At 44.7% G+C, this 25,937-nt stretch overlaps 1 long non-coding RNA gene across 1 annotated transcript; it reads left to right on the top strand.

The window, feature by feature from the left end:
* The first annotated feature begins 562 nt into the window (after positions 1-562).
* On the top strand, positions 563-25,429 carry LOC310831399. Its single transcript, XR_014557852.1, has 2 exons — positions 563-672; positions 25,142-25,429. It is a non-coding gene; the product is annotated as an uncharacterized lncRNA (long non-coding RNA).
* Positions 25,430-25,937: the final 508 nt, after the last annotated feature.

Below are 25,937 nucleotides of genomic sequence, written 5' to 3' on the forward strand. Positions count from 1 at the left end.
CTTGCCGATCGAAAGGTCGGCGGTTCGAATCCCTGCGGCGGGGTGCGCTCCCGTCGTTTGGTCCCAGCGCCTGCCAACCTAGCAGTTCGAAAGCACCTCCGGGTGCAAGTAGATAAATAGGGACCGCTTACCAGCGGGAAGGTAAAAACAGCGTTTCCGTGTGCGGCTCTGGCTCGCCAGATGCAGCTTTGTCACGCTGGCCACGTGACCCGGAAGTGTCTCCGGACAGCGCTGGCCCCTGGCCTCTTGAGTGAGATGGGCGCACAACCCCAGAGTCTGTCAAGACTGGCCCGTACGGGCAGGGGTACCTTTACCTTTACCTTTACATGAGTAGAATGTGTCCTTTTATTTAAAATGCATCTCTGGGTTATTTGTGGGGCATAGGAATTCGTTCATTAAAAAAAAGTCCAGCCCTCCACAAGGTCTGAGGGACAGTGGACTGGCCCCCTGCTGAAAAAGTTTGCTGGCCCCTGTATAATCTCATCTGACCAGATACTTCATCTTTGCTCTTTGCTCTCATTGCAGAAATGTGAGAACATATGCATGTCTGAGCTCTATTGCTCAGACACCATTTTAAGTAAGACTAAAGTGTGGATTTGTATCTGGATTACCATTTTAAGCCTGTCTGAGCAAAGTTGCTGTTATTTGTTATGCTTCAACAAGTAACACTGGGTGAGAAAATGTCGTTTTTACCTTTTACAGGACTCTTTGTGTTATTGTTTTAAAGGGGGAGAGAAGGGGGAAATACCAGGAGAATCCAACCTGCCTCAAAACATCCTGGATTACTTAAACGAAAAGGCTAAAACTAGCCGATTTAAGCTTCCCTTTTAAGATGCAAAGGGGTGCACTCTGCTGAACTCACAAATGTGAGGAAGAAAGGACAAGATCTGATAAGTATATCCTCTTCTAGCATCTATACACCCCCTATATGGTAAAAGAATAAGAACTGGGTCCTTGAATGCATGCTTGGGTCCTGGAAAGGTCGAAGACTACTGAGCTAAAGGATGCATGTTGTGTGTACAAAAAGGGGCACACCTCAAAGTGCTCACGTAAGAATGCACGTAGGAAGCACACTTGGGGGTGCAACCAAGCAAGAGGTGGTGATGTCCTGCTTTTACAGAGATGGGTTTCTCTGTAATAATTTCAAATTGGGTGGAGGACAGCTAGCAATTTTTTTAAAAAATAATATTAATTTTTATTTCAAAACACACTGGGGGTTTTGGTGAAGGGCTTATAGGATCTGAAGAGAAACCGGAGTATAATACAGGTTACAGTTTCAACAAGGAAGAAGGAAGTTCCATTTGAATACCCAAGAAAATGGCTCCTCTGCTGTTTCTGAGCAGTCTTCAGATCTTGTGCAAATCAAGTTTTACCCAACTTCTTTAAGAACATAGTTTTCTTCGCAATCAGCATGGCAGCCACACATGTGACCCTTAGACTTTTTAAAGACTTTCGTGCCACCCGCTACTTCAGTAGGGAAGATTAAAAGAATGGAAGGGGACGACGACAATGAAAGTGGAGAATAATTAAAGAAACTTTCAAGTTCACAGGGAACTTTTCTCTCTGTATTGGTAACCTTTGCTGATTAGTGGTGACCTCAGACAGCCTGGTCTCCATAGCAGCAGCTGCCTTATTCAGGATTTGCAGGTGATGTTATAAACTCCTACATATTTTCTCATTTTTAACTGGTAAGATGCCAGTTTGAGAAGAGGAATGACGTGTGGGTTGAGGAAGGCGCCGCTTAACCCTTTCCGCCCCCCTTTGCTCAGAATTATTCTTTCCTCTGTATAAGGAAAAAGAGCCAGTGTAGTGTAGTGGTTAGAGTGTCAGACTAGGACCTGGGAGACCAGAGTTCGAATCCCCACTCAGCCACAAAGCTCACTGGATGTCCTTGGGCCAGTCACTGCCTCTTTGTCTAACCTACCTCACAGGGTTGTTGTGGGGATTAACTGAGGGGGGGGGGAAGAATTATGTATGCCATCTTGAGCTCCTCAGAGAAAATGTGGAGTATAAGTACAACAAATAAATAAAAAAAGTAAAAATACAGGGTGGACTCACATCATTCATGACGACTGGCTATGCTGGCTGTAATGAGAGCTGGAGTACAACAACATCTGGAAGGCCACAGATGAGATACAGGAACCCCTCTTCTCCCCTTGCCCCCAGCAGGAAAGAAGCAAAGCAGTGGGCTTAGATCAAATAAGTGCCAGGAAAGGGATAAAGTTAAGTTCTCTCACACACATTTCCAGCACAACCTCCACAGTTCATTTTAATATCCAGGAGACTGTTTATGGATATCCCATGCAATCCTTCAAGTTTGGCCTTTAGTACATTCAGTCACCAAAAATCCCTTCTGGATTAAGACCAGAGTTAAGGCTGTCTCGCGTTGGCTCAAGTTCCGCAAAGCTGGGAAATTAAAAGCCAAGTCTGGTGCCTTAACAGATGTGCCTTGAGACCAGCAATTAAGTTGTGCCATATCAATATTTGTGCCTACTTGCATCTTTCCCCTCCGTTCACCCACACTTCCTCTGAGTTTTGCAGACCAAAATCCAACTGCAGAAGCTTGGTCTTGGAACAAAAAAAGAGGCCCCATATCCTCCTGGTTTTGTATTGCCTTATGAAGCCCGAGGACTTCTCCTGTGAGGATCTATGCCTGTTCCTTGCTTATATCAGCAGCTGATGGAGGGGATGAGAAACTTTCCTCCTGTGAACTTCCTGCAGCTATCTTATTTTAGGATCCAAAGCATTATCTCTTAGTGCTTGTCCACACTTGTCTTGCCAGGAAAGCCCACTGCTTACCCCTGAATCGGAACAAATGCCAATTGGTTTCTCTGTGGCTTGATATTTGTTCACATTCAGCAGTAAACAGTGGGTTTTCCTGGGGGAAAGCGGTGGGTCAAACGACTCATGCCTCAACAGCATGGGAGAAGAGAAAAGGCTCAGATCCGTGTTTTCTAGGCACGGGAGAAGCAGAAGTGTAGCCAAACCCTTAGTTTCTGCTTTGGACTGCAGTGGTCAAGTTCTACGACTGAGGTCCCGTTTGAGAATTCTTCCTTATTTGTTTGGTTGCATATCGTACAGCTCCGAGTGGTTTAACAATCAATCCCTCTTCCTAGGCAACTCTGGGGCATGTAGATCTGGGAGGAGTATATGGGTCTCCTAACAACACTCAGCACCATCACAAAGTACAGTTCCCATAATTCTTAGGGGGAAGCCCTGACTGTTTAAGGTGGCATCAGAGTGTGTATTGTGTGCATATGGCTTGGGCTCTGGGTGAGAGCTGGGAGGCTGATAGATGAGGAGATGAGCCACTAGGAAGGTGGAACTTCTATCTGTACACATTTTGTTAGCAATTTTTAATGACGGTTACATTGTGCGTTTTTGTGATAGCTGTTGTTTTAAGTTTTCTGCGCACCACATGGAGATATTTTATATATATTAAGCAGTGTTCAAATGGTCTAAATAAACACATAAAAGTTTCAGCTGAACAGGGTGGTAATTTTGGCTGAAGGCAGCCAAGCTTTTGACACATGGGGCTAACAACCTTTCCAAGGTACTTTGGCGGTTAATTGCTTTTTAAAGCTCATCTTGGAAATAATAATAATAACAATTCTCTCAGGTATGATAATAAATTACCTTTGTTAATATATTTCCCACTTATTAAGAGATTCCCCATAGCCTTCCTGAAACCTGACTTCTGCACTCTGATAAGATCAACTTGATAATGTACAAACTCCAGCAGTCCTGGAGTTTTATTTATCCTGGTTAATGATAGCTGCTGTATTCCATGCTGTGGTAACCTCCCAGCTGGACTACTGCAGTACATGGCTCTGCCTTGAAGATGACATAGAGACTTTAACTAGTGCAGAATGTGGTGGCTAGAAAGTCCGCAGGTGTAGCCAGATGTAATCATATTACACTGATCCTAAGGGGCCTGCCCTGGTTGCCTATTTGCTTCCAGGCCCAAATCAAGGAACCGCTGCTTACCTCTATAACCATATAACAGCCATAGAGCAACCTCCCTAGAACAACCTCAAGTCTTTAAGGCCCAAGAGGCTCAGTGGTTTAGACCACAGCGCCAACCGATCAGAAGCTTGACAGTTCGAATCCCCATGATGGGGTGAGTTCCCGTTGCTCTATCCCAGCTCCTGCCAACCTAGCAGTTCGAAAGCATGCCAGTGCAAGTAGATAAATTGGTACCATTGTGGTGGGAAGGTAAACGGCATTTCCATGCCCTCTGGTTTACGTCACGGTGTTCCGTTGTGCCAGAAGTGGTTTAGTCATGTTGGCCACATGACCTGGAAAGCTGTCTGTGGACAAATGCCGACACCCTCAGCCTGAAAGCGAGAAGAGCGCCACACCCCCATAGTTGCCTTTGACTGGACTTTGACCATTCAGGGGTCCTTTACCTTTACCTTTACCTAATCTTTAAGAAAGTGTTGAAGAATCTTTTCCAGGGGTGTCTTTGACCACCCACAACCCCAGACCACTACACCATTTTTTGAGAGGGCCAAACAAAGAGGCCTGGAGCGCCAGACATGGCCCCCGAGCCTGAGATTTTGTACCCCTGATTTAATATTGTTTGATCCTAGATGAGACATTCCTGCTGTGCGTGTGTTTGTAAGAAGTCAGGAAGCATTTGCCATCTTCATTTTTTTTTTTTTTTACAGAAGTACTACTAAAAAAAGAAATTGGGGTGCAACATTTAATGGATAGGTTTGGTCAATTAATGGGAAAAAAACATTTCAAGTGCCAAGAGTCGCCATGGCAAGTGTACAGGTTTGAGAATTTGATTCTACACTCTACAGCTGGGCAAAGCACAGGAACATCTGCTGCTTAAATATATATATATATATATATATATATATATCTATATATATATATATATATATATATCTATGCAGGTTTTGGTGTCCTCGGGTGTCTTCCCGTGTAAAAGTTGGGGTGTCTAGGCGACGTTTCGACGAGGTCTCACTCGTCATCTTCAGGCTGGTGCTTTCGGCTTCTTGTTACTGGAACAGAGCGGGATCTCAATGTTTGAGTTCCTATAAATACTGTAGAGGGGGTGTGGTGTCTAGCCTCCAATGTTCTGGGCAGAGAGGAAGTTCCCAGGCTAGTGTGCCTTTTCTTCTTTTGTTCCTTAATTACTTGAGAGATACCTTGAGTGATTTCTTGAGTGATATCCTGAGTACCACTTAGGTGGGTCATTAGGTGTGGATTAGTTGCTAAAGTCTTTGTGTCTTGACCTCTTGAACTTTGTGAAGAGTTTTCCTGAGAAGATGGCTGTATTGCACTTAGTTGTGCTTTGGTTTGGCTTCGTGTATAGGGGCGAGCTGTGGTTTTGTGGCTTGTGTCAGCCAGATCTGTGTAGGGATTGCAGGGGGGTGCAGCATCCGGAGGTGCCACCATGGATTGGCTACTGGATGGTGTCAGTAATTCATCTGTGGAGAGGGTCTGGGTTTGGGTCTGGTGTGGTTGATTGGTGTTGGCGTTCTGTGTGCCTCTGGATCTGGTGTCAGTTTTTGTGGGGAGGGCTAATTTCCAGATGTCTGGCAAGCGGGATGTGTCGTCACGCTTGTTCATGTTGTGAGGGTGTTTCTCTATCTCGATGGCTTCCATGATTATTCTCTTGTGGTGATGTTCCGTGTTAAAGAGCAATTTGGAATCTGCAAAATTAATTTCGTGTCCTGTTTCTTTCATGTGTTGGAAAAGAGAGGAAGTTTTTTCTTCTTTTTTGACGGCATTCTTGTGTTCTGCGATACGTGCATTTATTCGTCTGTTTGTTTGTCCAATGTACGTGGCTGGGCAGACTTTGCAGGGTATTTCATAGATCCCTTGGTTTTCCAACTGGATTTTATCCTTGGGGTTTCTGAGGATATTGGCTATTTTTTGGTTGGTGCAAAAGGCTGTTTTGATATTGTGTTTATGGAGGATTTTGCTAATTTTATCTGTAGTGCCCTTGATATAAGGAAGGAGGGCCATGCCATTGTTTTCTTCTGTGTCTTGGTTTTTGGGGGGTGTTTCCTTTTGGATTAGCTTCGTAATCCTGTTTTGCTGGTATCCATTGGCAATTAACACATTTGAGAGATTCTGTAACTCAGTTGTCAAGTGGTCTTTGTCAGCCAGGCGTTTGGTTCTGGAGATGAGAGTCTTGGCTACGGAGTTTATTTGTGCAGGGTGGTGGTGTGATTGTGCATGTAAGTAGCGGTTGGTGTGTGTTTTTTTCTGGTAGATAGTGTGTCCTAGGGAGCCATCAGGTTTTTTGTAGATTAGGACGTCAAGGAAGGGAAGTTGGTTGTTGGCTTCTATTTCCATAGTGAATTGTATTTTGGGGTGTAAGTTGTTGAGATGTGTGAGGAAGCTATCCAGTTTTTCCTTCCCGTGTGGCCAAATTACAAAGGTGTCGTCAACATATCTGAGCCAAAGTTTGGGTTTGTGTTCTGACTTGTCTAAAGCATTGGTTTCAAAGTGTTCCATGTACAGGTTTGCGATGACCGGTGAGAGGGGTGATCCCATAGGTGCTCCTTCTATCTGTTTGTATCTTTGTCCATTGTGGATGAAGTACGTGTTGGTTAGGCAGTGGTTGGTCAGGTCCAAGATGTATTCGGGGGGATTGTATTTGTTTTGAATAGCTGTCAAGGCTTCATTAATGGGCACTTGTGTGAAGAGAGATACAACATCGAAGCTCACAAGTAGGTCATTAGGATGTAGGTTTTGCTTCTTTATTGACAAGAATGCCGTCAAAAAAGAAGAAAAAACTTCCTCTCTTTTCCAACACATGAAAGAAACAGGACACGAAATTAATTTTGCAGATTCCAAATTGCTCTTTAACACGGAACATCACCACAAGAGAATAATCATGGAAGCCATCGAGATAGAGAAACACCCTCACAACATGAACAAGCGTGACGACACATCCCGCTTGCCAGACATCTGGAAATTAGCCCTCCCCACAAAAACTGACACCAGATCCAGAGGCACACAGAACGCCAACACCAATCAACCACACCAGACCCAAACCCAGACCCTCTCCACAGATGAATTACTGACACCATCCAGTAGCCAATCCATGGTGGCACCTCCGGATGCTGCACCCCCCTGCAATCCCTACACAGATCTGGCTGACACAAGCCACAAAACCACAGCTCGCCCCTATACACGAAGCCAAACCAAAGCACAACTAAGTGCAATACAGCCATCTTCTCAGGAAAACTCTTCACAAAGTTCAAGAGGTCAAGACACAAAGACTTTAGCAACTAATCCACACCTAATGACCCACCTAAGTGGTACTCAGGATATCACTCAAGAAATCACTCAAGGTATCTCTCAAGTAATTAAGGAACAAAAGAAGAAAAGGCACACTAGCCTGGGAACTTCCTCTCTGCCCAGAACATTGGAGGCTAGACACCACACCCCCTCTACAGTATTTATAGGAACTCAAACATTGAGATCCCGCTCTGTTCCAGTAACAAGAAGCCGAAAGCACCAGCCTGAAGATGACGAGTGAGACCTCGTCGAAACGTCGCCTAGACACCCCAACTTTTACACGGGAAGACACCCGAGGACACCAAAACCTGCATTCCTGTACCCGTGAAAATCTACGAAAGCAAATATATATCTATCTATCTATCTATCTATCTATCTATCTGCAGGCTTTTTCTGTTAAACTGTCTTGCTTTCTGAAATTAGTTTCCTTCTCTAAAGCTAGCCATAACAACAACAGCAGCAAAATTTTAAACAGTAAGTGATTCCAAGAGAGTCTGACTGGGACACACTGAACACACAGAGAGAGAGACACACGAGGAGCATGAAATGAAGAAAAGCAGAGACGGGGAAATCTTAGGCCAGGGAAACAAATGTGGCCCTCCAAGGGCAGATCCATAACATACATTCAAAACACACTGCTCAAAAAAGCCTGGGAAGTATAGTTTTCCCTGCACAGAGCTACAATCTCAGCACCCTTAACAAACTACTGTTCCTGGGATTATTTTGAGGAAGCTGTTGGCTTATATGTGCCGGGATAGCTCTGTCAGTGAAGCATGAGGCTCCTAATCTCTTAATCCTATGCTCTTTTAAAATGTGGTGTGTGGGGGTTTTTTTTGGGGGGGGAGGTTATTGGGTTGTTGTTTTGATTACGTGGTTTTATATTTTGTGATATTTATTTTTATTCTGTGAACCGCGTGAGACCTGCAGGTATAGGGCAGTATATAAATGAAACAAACAAACAAACAAAATTTCAGAGTTGTGGTTTCAAGCTCCACATGGGCAAAAGAATCCTGCATTGCAGGGGGTTGGACTAGATGACCCTTGGGGTCCCTTCAAACTCTACAATTCTATGATTCTATGGAAGCGCTATAACTGTATGGTGTAAATCTCCCCTTGGTGGGTCTCTCTGTCTGCTGCAAAGGTGGTCTGAGACTCTTCTCAATATAAGGTTCTTGTGAGGCTTATATCTGTACAGGTTTAATCATCTAAAGTTTTACAGACCCTTTCCCCTCCCCACAGTGTATTTCCAGTGCCCAGAGGTGTGTAGTTCTGACACTCACAGCTCTCTATTTTAGTCCTTCCCTGCCTTAAGTCAGCTTCAACTCAGCTTTTATTTGCTGCGTTTGAGACTGAGGTAACATTCCCCTTATAGCTCCATTGTTGCTGGCTGCTGCTAAGGTTGCTTCTGCCTCTGTTCCCCCCCCCTTTTTTTTCCTCCTCCCCCATCATCACCTTACCATACAGGTGAGGGCTGCTTTGATGTCTTCAGGCTGCTCTTCCAGCCAAACAATGCTGCCTCTGGCACAGCTGTGTTTACACCCAGCTGTGTCCACTAGCGTGGTGGCAAATTCGGAAATGGGTCCCTTCATAATAGTCACAGGCATGCCCTCTTTTAAGACTATACAAGCTTCTAAGATTATACAACAATCTTAAAATTACACCATAATAATCTTACGGATGTATCACAATGATGTATCTAGCTTTCAGCTAGATCTAATATTTGTAGGTAACAGAATTTGGACACTGAAACACCTCAGGTTTCCTGGATGCTTAGCTTTGCAGCACAAAGAACAACTCCTCCTCAGTGCTCTTCCCACACACCTTCTCCAGAATGACCCTAGGAGCCAATCCTCAGTGCCTGACTCTTGTCCCTTTCACTCTGATTTGCTCCAATCAGCACAAAGCATGAGAAGATGCCTTCTCAGTGGCTCAAAAGTTTCCCTTTCATGCTGTTTGGGCAGCTCTAGGTCACTGGATACAGAGTCTCTGCTAGGACCTTGCTGCAAAAATATAAACAGGCCTTCAACCCCTTGTGACCCCAGACACCTCTGGCTGTGTTGCATCTAGTAATTAGAGCTGCTCCAGACTCCCTAACTACATCCACCTTTCAAGATATACATCCTACAAAGGTAACTTATAATAACATTCAGTTACATATTCTGCCACCCTCAGACACACTTGATAGGGTAGTGGGAGAAGGCCTTCTCAGGAACTGCTCCCAGATTATGGATCTTCCTCCCTTGAGAAGTTAGACTTGTTCCTTCCTTGTTGATTTTCTTGTTCCAACAGGCTTTTGGGAACTGAACGCTTTTAATGAAAGGGCTGGTGCCATGCTGTCATGGATCTCTTCAGAAGTGCACACGTTATTTATATATAATGCTGCTACTCCTCCCTTCATGTTTGATCTATTTCTTTTGAATAGGTTACACCCCTCAATTTCTACATTCCAATCAAGAGTCTCGTCCCACCAAGTTTTCAGTACTGCCTATTAGGTCAGATTTGCCATTCCATATTAAGAGGTCAAATTCATCTTGCTTGTTTCCCATACTCTGTACATTAGTATAGAGATAACTGAAACCATGAGTCATTACCTTCAGCTGCTTCCTTCTTGTAGCTTCCTGCCCGTTAGCAGTTTTTTGGAGCACCACCTCAATTTTCTGTACATCAATGATGCTATTATCCCCAGTACCAGGTGTCATTTGTAATATTGTCTCCCTCCCCCTCAGGATTTAGTTTAAAGCTCTCTTGATCTGGTTCGCGAGACTCTTAGCAAACACATTCAGCCTAAATGTGTCAAGCAAACAATGAGCAACAAGAAGCTTCTTCTCACAGTTCTGCCAAAAATGCAAACTCTATGGAGGGGAAACTTATATCCCAATTGAGTTCATGCCTTGGGGTGTCTTGGACAAGGAGAGTGGAAAAATGCCGATGATGATGTCAGCTGCGGTATAATTTTGGTTTGGAGAACAACAAAACCAGCCATATGGAAGCTAAATACGAAATCCCGCCTGGAGCAAAATTAAGTGAGCCAAAAATAGTTATCCTTAGGAGGAGACTCACCAGCCCATATGGGATGACATATGCAGAGTGCAGGGAGGGAGGGGATATCCACAGCAAGGTTACACTCTGGGGTGATCCTTATAAAAAGACTGTAAATGTTTGTTCCGTGCATGGTAAATGATCAGCCCTGCGTGCTTCCCTGCTGGTTTCAGCAAAAGCCTCTCTCCAGTGATGGAGAACCATTTCTAGCCTGAGGGCCACATTCCCTTCCGGGGAACCTTGTGAGGGCCACATGCCAGTGGTAAGTGGGACTAGATGCAAAAGTTGGCAAAGCAATGTGTTACTCTTACCTGTGCACAGTAGGAGCATTTCCACTCTCACAAACATCCTTCTCTATCCTTCATCCAGTCAAGCAAAGGACATTGTGGGGTTTTAATGACATACTCCAGCCAAGCAAAACACTTGGGGGTGGAAGAGGGCCACTGAGAGTCCTGAGGGTGAAATGAAAAGGTGTGCAGAGATCTTTTGGGCTCCAGGGCTGAGATCTCCCACCCCACCTTATAATAAGTTATTTATTTCAGTTATATCCATGCTGGCATCTCTTTCCAACAGGCAGAAAAAGCATCCATAAACTACAACTAATCCAGAATGTGGCAGCTAGACTGGTGACTGGGAGTGGCCGCCAAGACCATGTAACACTGGTCCTGAAAGACCTACATTGGCTCCCAGTACGTTTCCGAGCACATTTCAAAGTGTTGGTGCTGACCTTTAAAGCCCTAAACGGCCTCGGTCCTGTATACCTGAAGGAGCGTCTCCACCACCATTGTTCTGCCCACTGAGGTCCAGCTCCGAGGGCCTTCTGGCGGTTCCCTCACTGCAAGAAGCGAGGTTACAGGGAACCAGGCAGAGGGCCTTCTCAGTAGTGGCGCCTGCCTTGTGGACCACCCTCCCATCAGATGTCAAGGAAATAAACAACTATCTAATTTTTAGACTTCCCTGTTTAGGGATGTTTTTATTGTTTTATCGTGTTTTAAATATTCTGTTGGGAGCAGCTCAGAGTGGCTGGGGAATCCCAGCCAGATGGGCAGGGTATATATTATTATTATTATTATTATTATTATTATTATTATTGATGTAAAGTCATGGCACTGAATGTATGTGGAGTTCAAGGTGGTGGTCTACTGTTTGAAAAAAATGGGGGGGTGCTGGACTGATAGAGCAGCTCTCTGTTTATGTTCTTACTGGTGTCTCTGCACTATACAAATGTCATTTTCATAAGTCGTAGAAGTAGCAAAGGAATTTCTGAAAAAGCATATCAATTTTGAGTGAGACCTAGGCCATTTGGTTGGTGTTCTCCAAGCTTCCTTGCCCACGCTTTGCCTCAGCGACCATTTATAAGCTTTCAATGAGAGAATTGTGTTTGAGGCTTCCTTTTGGTGTAAAGTATTGTCTTGTTACAATGACAGAGTAGTAGCCTGGCCTAACCTCACAGAATAGTGCAATTCCAATGATAACAATCCCATCTATCTAAAGTGGAAACTTGCAATTATGCTTCCTCTTATAAGACAGCTTTACAAATATCCCCATCTCTGGCAAGGCAAAATGATTGCTCACCTGTTTTCTAAAGGGCAAAACATATCTATATCCTTTTCTTAGCTGCGGGCTGCAACTCATTAGCCCAGGGATGGGCAACATGTGGTCCTTCAGATATTCATTGACCACAGTTCCCATCATCCCTGACTGCTGACTAGGCTGACTGGGGTGGATGGGAATTGGAGTTCAGCAACACCTGCAGGGCCACAGACTCCCGATCCTTGCCCATAATAACAGGATACACGTTTCTCTGCCATTTTGTATCATGTGATTAATTCGTTCTGGAGGTCCGTTCTTAACCTGAAACTGTTCTTAACCTGAAGCACCACTTTAGCTAATGGGGCCTCCTGCTGCCGCTGTGCTGCCGCTACACGATTTCTATTCTCATCCTGAAGCAAAGTTCTTAACCCGAGGTAATATTTCTGGGTCAGCGGAGTCTGTAACCTGAAGCGTATGTAACCTGAAGCGTATGTAACCTGAGGTACCACTGTATAGGGATTTTAAAGGAAAAAACATAGCACATTATTTATACAGTATGAATTTAATGTGTGTTCTAGGTTGTGGCTTTTATATTAGGAGATGAGGACCTCAGGCCTAGGGGCCAAAGGGGCTCTTCGGACTTCTCTGTCTGGCCCTCAGAACTCTCCTCAGGTCACACACATTCTTTCTCTAGGCTATACCTTACACTGGCCCTGATCACACTCTGAGTGTTCTTGCCTGGCCGGAATGTGTCCTTGAACTCTGATCCTGTCTCTTGCATTTTTGGATGGAAGATAGAGGTGCATGAGAGTCTCTGTGTGAACTACCCTACTGTAAAAAAATACATTTATTGCACCAACCACATTTGACTCTGACCCAACTCACTACTGCATTCCCTCCAAGTGTCCCAATTTTCCAGGGACAGTCCTGGAATTACAGAAGCCGTCCTGGTTTCTGATGTGATCTCAGAATGTCCCGGCTTTCCTTTTTCCTCCCCTCCATGTCTTGGAGAACAATTTAAAGTGATGGAGAAATCAGGACACACCGTCCTTTGTGTAGGTAGGTAGGTAGGTGTTTGTGTGTAGGTGCAAAAACTGTGTCCTGTTTATACTGAAAATAAAATACCTGCACCAAATGAAGGAAATGGTGACTCTGGCATATAATTTTGAAGGAAAATGTTACCAGTCCACTTCAGATTCTTTAACTGCAATGTTTCAGTAGCCAGACATTTTTAAGGAAACCCATAGAGTGTTTATTCCTTTTCTATAAATGGAGGCTTACATTGTCTACTCAGAAGTACGTTCCACTGTATTCAATGGAGCTTGCTCCCAGGTAACTGAGTAAAGACTGCAGCATTACACTGTAATCCTGAGCATTTTTACTCAGAAGTAAGCCGCACGAAGATCAGTAGGATATACTCTCTGGTATGTTCCTGATCATTTTCACAGTTTCCATTATTATTTTTATTCCTTTTCCCTTACAGGGGCTCAAGGCAGCTTACTGCTAAAATTTTATTTCATTCCAGTTATCTGTTGAAGGTATTGTACACGATCCCTTCCTTAGCACATTTATTTCCTTTACAACAATCCTTTGAGGTTGTTATTGGCTCAAGGTGACAGATGTATATGTGTATATGACGTCTTATGTCTGCGGCAAGATCAAATGAGGGAGAAGCTTCCGGGGGTAAAATAGGATGTCCCTGTTTTCATCTGCCATAAAGAAGGCTGATCGCCAAAGAATTGATGCTTTTGAATTATGGTGCTGGAGGAGACTCTTGAGAGTCCCATGGACTGCAAGAAGATCAAACCTATCCATTCTGAAGGAAATCAGCCCTGAGTGCTCACTGGAAGGACAGATCCTGAAGCTGAGGCTCCAATACTTTGGCTACCTCATGAGAAGAGAAGACTCCCTGGAAAAGACCCTGATGTTGGGAAAGATGGAGGGCACAAGGAGAAGGGGACGACAGAGAATGAGATGGTTGGATAGTGTTCTCGAAGCTACCAGCATGAGTTTGACCAAACTGCGGGAGGCAGTGGAAGACAGGAGTGCCTTGTGTGCTCTGGTCCATGGGGTCACAAGGAGTCGGACACGACTAAATGACTAAACAACAACAACAAATTTTCAACTGAGAAATGTTGGATACTGGTGTGTGGCCCTCAGAAGATCACCTAGAAGGGAATGTGACCTACAGGCAGAAAAATATCCCCCCACCCATTTATACAACTGTAGTTTTGCACCCCTGCTAATATTACAGGATTTTGGACTCTGCATTATATGCAAACACATTAAAGGCAGGTAGAAGAAGAGCATAATGTGGGGATGGATGCTTGAATTAGCTGGCATCTGCTGCCTGTAGGCTATCACACATTTCCGAGGCCCCAGGGCTCTCAGGTAGAGAAGAGACGGACTTCATTGCAATTAGGCAAGAAATACTGCTGGGATGTTATTTTTTTTTTTAAAAGCTGGTGCTTGTGAGACCAATTATCTGAGTATTGTGAAGGTCACACTTTTCTAGAGCAATCTCAAATTTGTGTTTGATCTTTGCCAGAACAAAAAGTAAATCTGTCATTGCCATCAAACACTCATATGGGAAGCAGAAGAACAAGAAAGGGCCATAGCTCAGTGGTAGGGCATAGGTTCCCAGTTTCAATCCTGGCATCTTTAGGTAGGTATGGGAGAGAGGACACACACACACACACACAAACACACACACACACACACAGAGAGAGAGAGAGAGAGAGAGAGAGAGAGAGAGATATGAAACCATGGAGACATTACAGAAATAGATGGACCAATGATCTGATTCACTATAAAGCAGCTTCTTAAGAGTGTGTCTGGACATTCCATTTTAACTGTGCCAATTCAAATGGAATAATGCCCTCATGCAGAAAGCATGATGCACACATGCTCAGAATCCTGTCACTTGCTGTGTTTGCCAGCTGACTGTGATCTGTTTCCATTTCAAAGCTTACTTCTCCATGTAGCCTGAACTGAAAGTTCCATGTCTGATGTTTGTTCTGTTTTCACATGTGCAAAGCATCTGCAGATACTTCAGTCATTTAAAATGTAATCCTACGGAGGCCTGCTTGGAAGTAAGCCCACTGAGTTCAACGACACCAACTTCAAGGTAAGGGCTTTATCCAATGTTAGCCTTCCTTGAAATGTATCCACTGAAGTGAATGGGCATAACTAACTTAGATGTATTAATTTCAATGGGTCTGAGTACACCTGAGTGGATACAACCCTAAGGCTAAAATCCTATATGCACTTAGGGTTGCATCCAACTAAATCCTACTCAGAGTAAATCCATTGAAATGAATGAACCTAAGCAAGTCATATCTATTAATTTTCATGGGATACAACTCTTAGTGTATGGTGTGTATGGGCCAAATGACTCCTATAGCTTGGTTCACATTTACTAAGAATGTAAAAATTGCTCTGCTGGATCAATTCAAAGGCCTATCTAGACCAGCATCTAGACCAGATGTTCCACATCTTGGTCAAGCTCCCAAACCTGGAAGCTCCCAAGCAGGACATGAGTCCATTAACCCTCTTCTACCATTGCTCCACAGAAACTATTATTCAGCATCATGCTGCCTTGAAACTTGAAGATTATAGATTGCTATCATCTCTAGTAGCTATTGTAATTCCCTAATTTGATGGTGGTGGTGAATTTTGCTGCTTTTTACAATGCCTACCATTTTTCCCCCTCTGTTTTTGTATCCACAGCATTTAAATTTGTAAATGTGATTTGTGCAATACATCTTGGAGTTGTTTTTTTTAAGCAACAGCTCTTGGCCATAAGCAATAAAAATGTGATCTAACTTAATTGGGTTTATCAGAAATGGGGAGGCATAAAGTAACTGAAACCTGCAGCAAATGGTGCATGCTGAGTATACTGTACACAATTTTTTATCTAAGAAACCAGGGCTGGGATGGGTATGAACACTCCATAATGTTCTGCTTTGGAAACTGGATGAATTAGGAAGGAACTCTAAAATCCAGGGAGATGTAGATAATTTTGGAGTCAACCTTCTTTCTTCCAATTTGAGCTTTCTCCCAGGCTCAAAGTGCATGGACATGGAATAAGCTGTTTCCCAAAAATAAGAGAAATGTCAGTTCATTTCCAGAAGCATTTTTCTGTGTGGGGCAGTGTGATTATGCTAACTATACGATGTCTCAGGCTTAAACACGGGCACGACTCTTCTTAAACGTCAGTTATGAAAAATCAGCTGTTACACTTCAGGTGGTAAACATTCAGGTTTCTAGAATAGATGGTAAAATGCTCAACTCAGTTTCTGTCACTTAGATATTACAATTAAATGCTTGCAACACCGCTTCCTTAATACTTTGGTTAATGAATGAGGGGCACTTCTTCTGTCACCCACACTGTTAACAATCCCACACTTGAGGTCTTCTAAATGGCTTAATAGACCCAGGCGGTCACCTCACCCCTTGTTACTGGGTTGGGAGTCTTCTGTACCTGGAAGAACTCTCCCCTCCTGGCTATATTGAGACCCAGGTAGCCTGTATTCCCACAAGATCGACCTCTCCCGGTTCAGTCACACCCCTCCCAGAACACTCCTGTCTGTATGCCTTTCCCAGACCCTCAGGCCGGTCTCCTTATCCAAGCTGTGAGGCTCTGTCCTCTCGCTATGGATAATCTCCTCAGTGCATATGTTTAACTTCCTTCCGAACCAGTTCTCCTTATCTCACTCCCTAACTCCCAACTCCAATCAAGCCCTATCTCTTAACCTGAACCTTTGCCACTTCTCCAAACCAAACCCTACCTAACCCTCTCCCTCAGAAACCGCTCCTCAAAGAAGAATGGGAACTTTTTACAAGTTACCGTAAATTTCGCTCTATAACACGCAGATTTTTTCTCCTAAAAAGGAAGGGGAAATGTCTGTGCGTGTTATAGAGCGAATGTGTGGTCCCTGGAGCCGAAAAATCAAGCAAAAATCAAATCGCGGGGCTGCACGCTGCACAGAGAAGCGAAACTTGAAAAGAGAAAGCGGCTGCTTTCCTGCATTCTGCCTCAGGGTCTTACTGCCCACCCTTCTCTGTTTCCTTGCTGTGTTTGCTGAAACGGAACAAAGAGCAGGGAAAGCCCCTCCCCTCCAGGCAAGCTCCGGTGCTGCTGGGGGAGAGGGAGAGAGAGGGGGGAAGGGAGAGAGAGAGGGGGGGAGGGAGCGGGAGAGGGAGCGAGGGAGGGAGGGAGGGAGGGAGAGAGAGAGGGAGAGAGAGAGAGAGAGATGGCTGGCTGGCTGGCTTGGGTGGGGGGAAAACTTTTGCCTTCCTTTCCTCCCTACCCCTCTCCTGCATTCTTAGCCAGCTGCTTCTCTGCACACCCCTCTCCTGCTCCTTGTCCCTTCTGTGTTTTTCCTTCCCTCCCCACTTAAAATGTGGTTTGTTACAAAGCATAGATCCTCAGGATCTTTGCATTGGGTCACCCCAAATTCACCATCAGATCACATAGCATGTCCATGGCTACAGCCTGCCCCCCCAAAATCACGCACCCACTGTTGCCTGGGGCTGCAATGGTGCAAAAATGTGGTTAAAAAGCATGGATCCACATGGATCCTCAGGATCTTTGCATTGGGTCACCCCAAATTCACCATCAGATCACATAGCATGTCCATGGCTACAGCCTGCACCAAAAAATCACGCACCCACTGTTGCCTGGGGCTGCAATGGTGCAAAAATGTGGTTAAAAAGCATGGATCCACAGGGATTCTCAGGATCCTTGCATTGGGTCACCCCAAATTCACCATCAGATCACATAGCATGTCCATGGCTACAGCCTGCCCCCCCAAAACCACGCACCCACTGTTGCATGGGGCTGCAATGGTGCAAAAACGTGGTTAAAAAGCATAGATCCACAGGGATTCTCAGGATCTTTGCATTGGGTCACCCCAAATTCACCATCAGATCACATAGCATGTCCATGGCTACAGCCTGCACCAAAAAATCACGCACCCACTGTTGCCTGGGGCTGCAATGGTGCAAAAATGTGGTTAAAAAGCATGGATCCACAGGGATTCTCAGGATCCTTGCATTGGGTCACCCCAAATTCACCATCAGATCACATAGCATGTCCATGGCTACAGCCTGCCCCCCCAAAATCACGCACCCACTGTTGCATGGGGCTGCAATGGTGCAAAAACGTGGTTAAAAAGCATAGATCCACAGGGATTCTCAGGATCTTTGCATTGGGTCACCCCAAATTCAACATCAGATCACATAGCATGTCCATGGCTACAGCCTGCACCAAAAAAATCACGCACCCACTGTTGCCTGGGGCTGCAATGGTGCAAAAACGTGGTTACAGAGCATGGATCCACAGGGATTCTCAGGATCTTTGCATTGGGTCATCCCAAATTCACCATCAGATCACATGTATGTGGCCACAGCATGAAGCCCAAAAATGATACATCCACTGTTTCATTCAGAATGTTTTTTCCCTTGTTTTCCTCCTCTAAAAACAATGTGCGTGTTATGGTCAGGTGCGTGTTATAGAGCGAAAAATACGGTACTTAAAAAGACAACACAATGGACTGGACTCCTTGGCAGGTTTTGAATAAACAGAAACAAATTTATTAACATCGTAAGACAGATAATATAAAGATTTATACAATTTTACAATATGCAGAGAATAATATGTGTGGAGAAATCAGAGAGAGGAGCTGAGGGAAGTCTCCGGGGTGGGAGGGTTTGATGGGGAGGGGGGGAGGGGGGAAATTATGAATAGGATATGTTTTGATATTTTCTTATGTTGAAATTGCTAATAATTTTTTTTAAAGAAACCACTCCTTTTATTCTCTCCCCCCTCAAAGTGTTGTTCCCCTCCCCTCTGTGGCTAGCCAATCAGCAAAAAGCTACAGCACTAGGGTGCTGAAACCAGTTCTGGAAAGCTCAAAGAGGGAGTGTACTCACGTCTTGAAAGACCTACATTGGCTCCCAGTATGTTTCCGAGCACAATTCAAAGTGTTGGTGCTGACCTTTAAAGCCCTAAATGGCCTCGGTCCAGTATACCTGAAGAAGCGTCTCCACCCCCATCGTTCAGCCCAGACACTGAGGTCCAGCGCCGGGGGCCTTCTGGCGGTTCCCTCACAGTGAGAAGCCAAGTACAGGGAACCAGGCAGAGGGCCTTCTCGGTAGTGGCTCCCACCCTGTGGAACTCCCTCCCACCAGATGTCAAAGAGAAAAACAACTACCAGACTTTTAGAAGACATCTGAAGGCAGCCCTGTTTAGGGAAGCTTTTAATGTTTAATAGGTTATTGTATTTTCGTGTTTTGTTGGAGGCCGCCCAGAGTGGCTGGGGGGGACCCAGCCAGATGGGCGGGGTATACCGGTAAATAATAAATTATTATTATATTATTATTATCTGGTTGTGAGAACAGGATGCTGGACCAGATGGGCTATGGGCCTGATCCAGCAGGCCTATTTTCATATTGCTCACCCCTCACTCCACCCTCAGCCAACCCCTCACTTACCTACCTTCTTTCTTACAGCCGGTCTGGCGGGTGACACTGCCTTTCAGCTTCCTGTTCCTTGGACTCTTGTGTTGCCCTTGCAATGCTTCTCAGACAGGAGGATGGGAGGGAGCAAAACTAGGATTACTTGGCTTTGCCTATCAGTGGCTCTGGTTCTGCCTCTGGTTGGCCTTTGCCCTGGCAGTTCCATTGAGCACCAGCCACCACGGCTGGAAAGATGAATCTTGATGACATCCCCCAGCTGTTATATGCAATAGAAAAATGAGGGGCCCCTCATGCTATCTCTTGAAAGAGCTTCTTCATCCTTGTGTATGTTTCTGACCTCGCTCCTTGACATCCATTCCCTTTCTACTTTTATCTCCCTTTCATTTTTCTTCCCCCAGAGGGCTCTTTTCCTCTGCTCACAGCTTTGCTTCTCACCCAAGCAATTTGTCTGCAAATGGGGGGTTCTCTTCCAGTCCCCACGGGAGATAAACTTTGAAAAAAGGAAAAAAGACCAGGTCTGCATTCTGATTTCAAATACCTTCTGATAGAGTGCATTTCTCATATAGATGCCAGGCTTCCCTACTGCTGAACATCAAACCTTAAAATTCCTTTCCTGCTTCCTAGGATGAATCTCAGCGGTCAAAGAAACTCTCTGCTGGAGGCTTTTCTCTCTTTTTTAAAAGTCCTTTGAGTCATTTGGCTACTTTTAACTCTCTGTCTGCAGGGCATCATTTTATCAGCTTAGCCTCTTCCAAGTTACTGCTGCTGCTTCTTCTCTTTTAGTGAAAAGTGCTTGCTGCATCCACTTAAGGGCCACAAGAGAAAATATACAATCACCATATGACTACTGGGCAATTGTTTGTGTTTGAGAAGTCTGGTGGAAGTTCTCATGGATTATGGGCTCATTTGCCAGTCTGACTTACCCATTGAACAATTCCATGGTTGGATCCTCAGTTGCAAATGCACTTACGGGAATAGTGGGAAAACTATTGCAAAACTAGTAATGGAGAAATATCTTGAGCAGCAGTGTGTTTCAGTACAAGGGTCATATCATTGCAGGGAAACTTTGGAGGTGAGAAGCAAAAGGGGGGCTGATCAGTTAATTCAACTCTTGGGTTGTCACCAACACAAGTCCTACTGAGAACAGTCCTCGTGAAATTAATGAGTGTGACTAGTTTAGGTTCATTGGTACACATTGGTCTAGCTTGGTCTAGTGTAGATTCCAATTCTACTCTGAGTAGAACTTCATGGGGGAACAGTTGAAAAACAAGAGTAAAAAGAAGCCTAAAATGTTTCCTGATAATGAGCACTCACACTTTACATTGTGGGTGCCCTTTGTGGGTTCACACGTGGTGCTACAGTTCCCAGGGAGCTTACTGGCAAACAGGGGCTGGCTTGCCTCTCGGTGTTAATTTTTGGAGGTTCACGCCCAGCCTCAGTAATCAAGTTTCTTGCTGGGAGGTGGGGCCAGCCCCATTTATAAATAGGGAGTGGAGCCAACAATAGCCAGGCAGTCAGCTCTGGAGATTCACCCTCCTCACCCTTCCTTTGTTTAATATTTTTTGCTTGGAGGTTAACTTTTTCTTCCTGTTTAGGGGGTGCTGCTATGGTCTTTGACTGGTTGCTGCTGAAGGACCGGGAAGAAATTTTCCTGCATTGGCAGGGTTTGTCTTCTCTGTAGCAATTTGTCACAACTTTGGCTGTTATGGCCTTGGGTGGAATCCTTTAGTCTTTTCTTCCCTATAATGGGCGGGGTGTGAAGTGGTGATTCACCCCTCTGCGGCAGCGATTCCAGGGTCCCCTCTTAAAGGGGTTAAAGTGAACTACCTTGAGTGTGGGGATATGGGCTTGGCTGCCTGCTACACTCTTGCAGAGCACCTCAATATCCCATTTACCCTGATGTACCCCAGTTCCCCCTGGCTGGGGGGCTGGGAGGGATACACACCCAAGGCCTAAGCCAAGGTCTTCCTACATTTGGAAGTTTAATAAAGTTGTGGCCTAATTTTAATTCCATATAACGTTGTCAGAGTCTTTATTCCTTCTTTATGATCCCTGGGGGTTGGGGCTGTTGCCACCTGGTCACGCAGTACTTATCTACTAGCCAATAAGACCTACCTACTAAATTGTTGTTGTTGTTTAGTCATTTAGTCGTGTCTGACTCTTCATGACCCCATGGACCAGAGCATGCCAGGCACTCCTATCTTCCACTGCCTCCCGCAGTTTGGTCAGACTCATGTTTGTAGCTTCGAGAACACTGTCCAACCATCTCATTCTCTGTCGTCCCCTTCTCCTTGTGCCCTCAATCTTTCCCAGCATCAGGGTCTTTTCCAGGGAGTCTTCTCTTCTCATGAGGTGGCCAAAGTATTGGAGCCTCAGCTTCAGGATCTGTCCTTCCAGTGAGCACCCAGGGCTGATTTCCTTAAGAATGGAGAAGTTTGATCTTCTTGCAGTCCATGGGACTCAAAAGCATCAATTCTTCGGCGATCAGCCTTCTTTATGGTCCAGCACTCACTTCCATACATCACTACTGGGAAAACCATGGCTTTAACTATACGGACCTTACCTACTAAATAGGTAAAGGTAAAGGGATCCCTGACCATTAGGTCCAGTCGTGACCGACTCTGGGGTTGCGGTGCTCATCTCACTTTATTGGCCAAGGGAGCCAGCGCACAGCTTCCGGGTCATGTGGCAAGCATGACTAAGCCGCTTATGGCGAACCAGAGCAGCGCACGGAAACGCCGTCTACCTTCCTGCTGGAGCGGTACCTATTTATCTACTTGCACTTTGATGTTCTTTCGAACTGCTAGGTGGGCAGGAGCTGGGACTGAGCAACGGGAGCTCACCCCGTTGCGGGGATTCAACCGCCGACCTTCTGATCAGCAAGCTCTAGGCTCTGTGGTTTAACCCACAGCACCACCCGTATCCCTGGTACTAAATACCACCCTACTAAATGATAAGCTGACAATTATGGTGCAAAGGCCTGGGTGAATAAAAATCAGGGCCAAAGCTGCATCTAGCATGTGGGGAGAGGCCTCTCCATCAACCTCCCCCCACCCTTCCTCACCAGATCAATGGTGAGGAGGCTCACTTTGCACATAAATAAAGCTGTGTTGGTATTGAACCAGTGGGTGGAAACAGTGATAGTTGGATGAGGGTCAGGATGCTGAAACTGAGTCCTCAAGCTTTCTTGCAGCAGCATCCATAAATCCTGGGACCCATGGGAACAACATTTCCCCTTGGTCCCACTGGTGTCCTTGGATGTTGTCACACAAGGTCATTGCAGTATCTAGGGTCTAGGATGTCGTACCATGGTGGTTGTCACAATCTCTTCCCACTGTCATTGCATCCAAGTAAATGGGGGAACAAATTATCTGTCTTCCACACCAGTGCAGGCAAACATGCACTGCCCTGGGGGATATTCACATGTTGAAGATTTGGGGTCATCACTGCATGGGTGAACTAGTCCTAAAGGGAAGAAAGATATCAGAAGAGCACATTAAATCTTGAGCATCCTCTTCTTATGATTCAACAAAAGAACAGTTCTGATAATGTATGTTAAATATCACTCAAGGAGAGGGGACTTGAGGAAAAGGGGTGCCCATGTTTGGAATTTAAGCTATCTGTATTCATTGTTGAGAAAAAGAGGCGAGCTTGCGGTACACAGCAGGAATGTAAATCAACTCAATATTTGCAATCTTAAGTCTGGCTGGTGCAGTATATTCCAATTCATCACTCACAACACATCAAAGCCAATTTGGAGGCTTGTGCTGCAAAGGTGACTCACAGGTGCTTATCTGTGCAGTTTGTCCTGTCACAGATATAACGGCACTGTAAAAGATGATTGTCGCTGTATCACTTATTCAAAGAAGAGCAAAGACTCCGATTCAAACAAAAGCCATAATGATGAGTGATGTCTTTCCACTGCATTGTGTCAGGTGGGACAGCAGCTATGTTCAGTTCTATATGCTACAGGATTGCACAGGCGCCAAGATTCACCCTATATGTGTGAACTTTTTTTTAAAAAAAACTCATAATAATAATAATGATAATAATAATAATTAATTTTATTTATATCCCGCCCTCCCCAGCCAAAGGCAGGCTCAGAGCGGCTAACCTCATACAAGTAAGACAATGCATAAAAACAAGTGATCAATAAATTAAGATACATCTCACAATTAATTCAAACAAATTAAAATTAAAACTGGACAAGTGGTAATCTTCAGGTTAAAATTAAAGGCGGTTACCAACTGTTTCCACTGAAACCTGTGAGCACCTGTGAGCGGCTGGGAACCTCCTTTGTGCTTGTTCTTATACAAGGAGAAAATGAGTCAGACCGAACCCTGACCAAAGGCCTGGCGGAACAGCTCTGTCTTGAAGGCCCTGCGGAAAGATGTCAAATCCCACAGGGCCCTGGTCTCTTGTGACAGAGCGCTCCACCAGGCCGGGGTCACGGCCGAAAAGGCCCTGGCTCTGGTCAAGGCCAGTCTGATCTCTCTGCACTGGCGGAGGAAGAGGAGTGCAGGGGGAGCGCACCGCCCCCTGCAGTGCGATTCCCAGGGTGCCATTGTGGCTGCCCCCCCACCTGCGCTGGGCGCCCCACCCCCGCAGGTAGCACGCCCCGCCCCAGGATGCGCCCCCCGCCCCCACCTTCTCTCCACCCCTGGTGCTGGAGCATGAAGCTCTCTGGGGCCCGGAATTTTTAGGATGTTGTTATTTGCAGACCGTAAGGTCCTCCGTGGGGCATAACAGGAAAGGCGGTCCCTCTCCTTCAGTCTGTAATTTGGGTTCTAAAGTACTACACATGGAGCAAAATTCTGTGTTTTCCATTCACTATCATGGGGACTCTAAAAACAACCACACACACAAAAGAACACCCAGTCTTATTTTTCCCCCTTTTTGCCAAAGTGGATGAAATTTAGAGGCACAGGGACGCCCCTAGTATGGATTAAGCATATCAAATTACAGACAATTAAGTCTAGGGACTTTTTGTACTATATGTTTAAGTGATTCACTTTCTTCCATAATATGTGACAGGGGAGACAATGGTGGGTTTTGACTTTCTCTTTTGTACTTGGCTGCCTTGTGTATATTCTTGCCTGTTCATGTTTCAAAAACTTTGCAGCTTAACACCAAAATTATATCTATCCTGGTATTGTTTATGCCTCCTCTGGGCTTTTGCAGAACTCCAGTAGGTCCTACAATTCTAGGCTGCCTAGAATGCTGCCTGCAGATCCCCTTTTTGTTGTTTCTGTTGTTAAAGCAAAACAATGTAGGGTTTCTGCAAAACTTTTAACTTTTATTCTTTTTAAAAAATTTATTGCTATGCTTTAACAACAACAGCAGCAGCAACAACAACAAACAATCCAGAGCTCTTCAATCCTCCATGGGGAACATTTTTCATAGACTCACTTCTTCAAAGCCCATGAACCTGGAGAAATGTAGAAATATTTTAAAAAGCAGAGAGAAGCAAACGACACAGAAACAAAGCAATTGTGTTTTTTGTGTGTGTGCTGATGCCTTCATGTCCTGCTCAAGGGCTTCCCAGAGGTGATAGAGAAAATAGTAATTTAATAAAAATGTATCATTTTGATGATTCCATTTTCTTTTGAGCCTGTGGCCTAGCTAAAGTGAAAAGGCCTGGGCCTGCCTACCTTTTACAGTACAGAACTAGCTGCTTTTAGGTACTGTTATGTGGTAAATAGTCATTCTGGAACCCTGAAAAGAATAAAGTGTTGGAATAGAATCTATGGTGGCCATTGTATGCATGAAAAGAGAATTGGCTAGACATGGCAATTGTGATTAATCTTGAACTGTTTTGTAGACAGATGAAAGAAGATATTGGAACACATTTAATGAACAGGAAAATTAGTCAAAGTCTTAATGAAGAAAGACATTGAAAAAATGAAGAGCCAAAAGATTTTGATTGGATCAGGGCGATCACATTGGGTTGCAACTGTTAAGAGTGCTGTAATCCTTTGACTGGTGAACAAAAACCATGTGTGTAATCTGGGAGTGCAAATCACTTTGGATGAGATTCTTTGTAGCCTCCTCCTTATTTTTGAAGTTGTCTCTGTGTGCACTTATATTTCATTAAAGTCCTTTCTTTTCACTTGGAGTCTGCCTCCTTTTCTTTTGGGTTGCTGGGAATGATACTTCTGGTCTAGGAACCCCTTTTAAATTTATCCAACAAAGGCATCTGGTTGACTACTATTTCTGATCAAAATTTACCCAACTGTCTTGAAAGGCAGTTTCCAATCATCCCAGTTGAAAGAGGAAGGGGGAAAACGTGCAGCTCCCCAAAGAAGGACTATAGCTCCTTTCTCATCTGGTGCCTGAAGCCGTTTGATTTCAAAACACGCCTTTCGGCATCTTCTGAAGCCTTTGCCAAAACAACATCCAGGAAAAGTGATGTTGAAAAATAGCAAAAAAACAAAAAATCCCAGCAGCTATTTATAGCCACTTTCAAGTTTCTTTCTTCTTTTGCACCTGCACAGACACCAAATTAAATCCAACCTATAAGTCAGCATGGTTTCCAATAAATCAGCAACGATTTGGACAAGTTCCATTGTCTTCATTCATTTGAAGCCGTTAAATATGCACTGAGAAGGAAAACTGGA

This window comes from Podarcis gaigeae (genome assembly GCF_964106915.1).
Source record: "Podarcis gaigeae genome assembly, chromosome: 14".
In the NCBI taxonomy this organism is placed as follows: Eukaryota; Metazoa; Chordata; class Lepidosauria; order Squamata; family Lacertidae; genus Podarcis; species Podarcis gaigeae.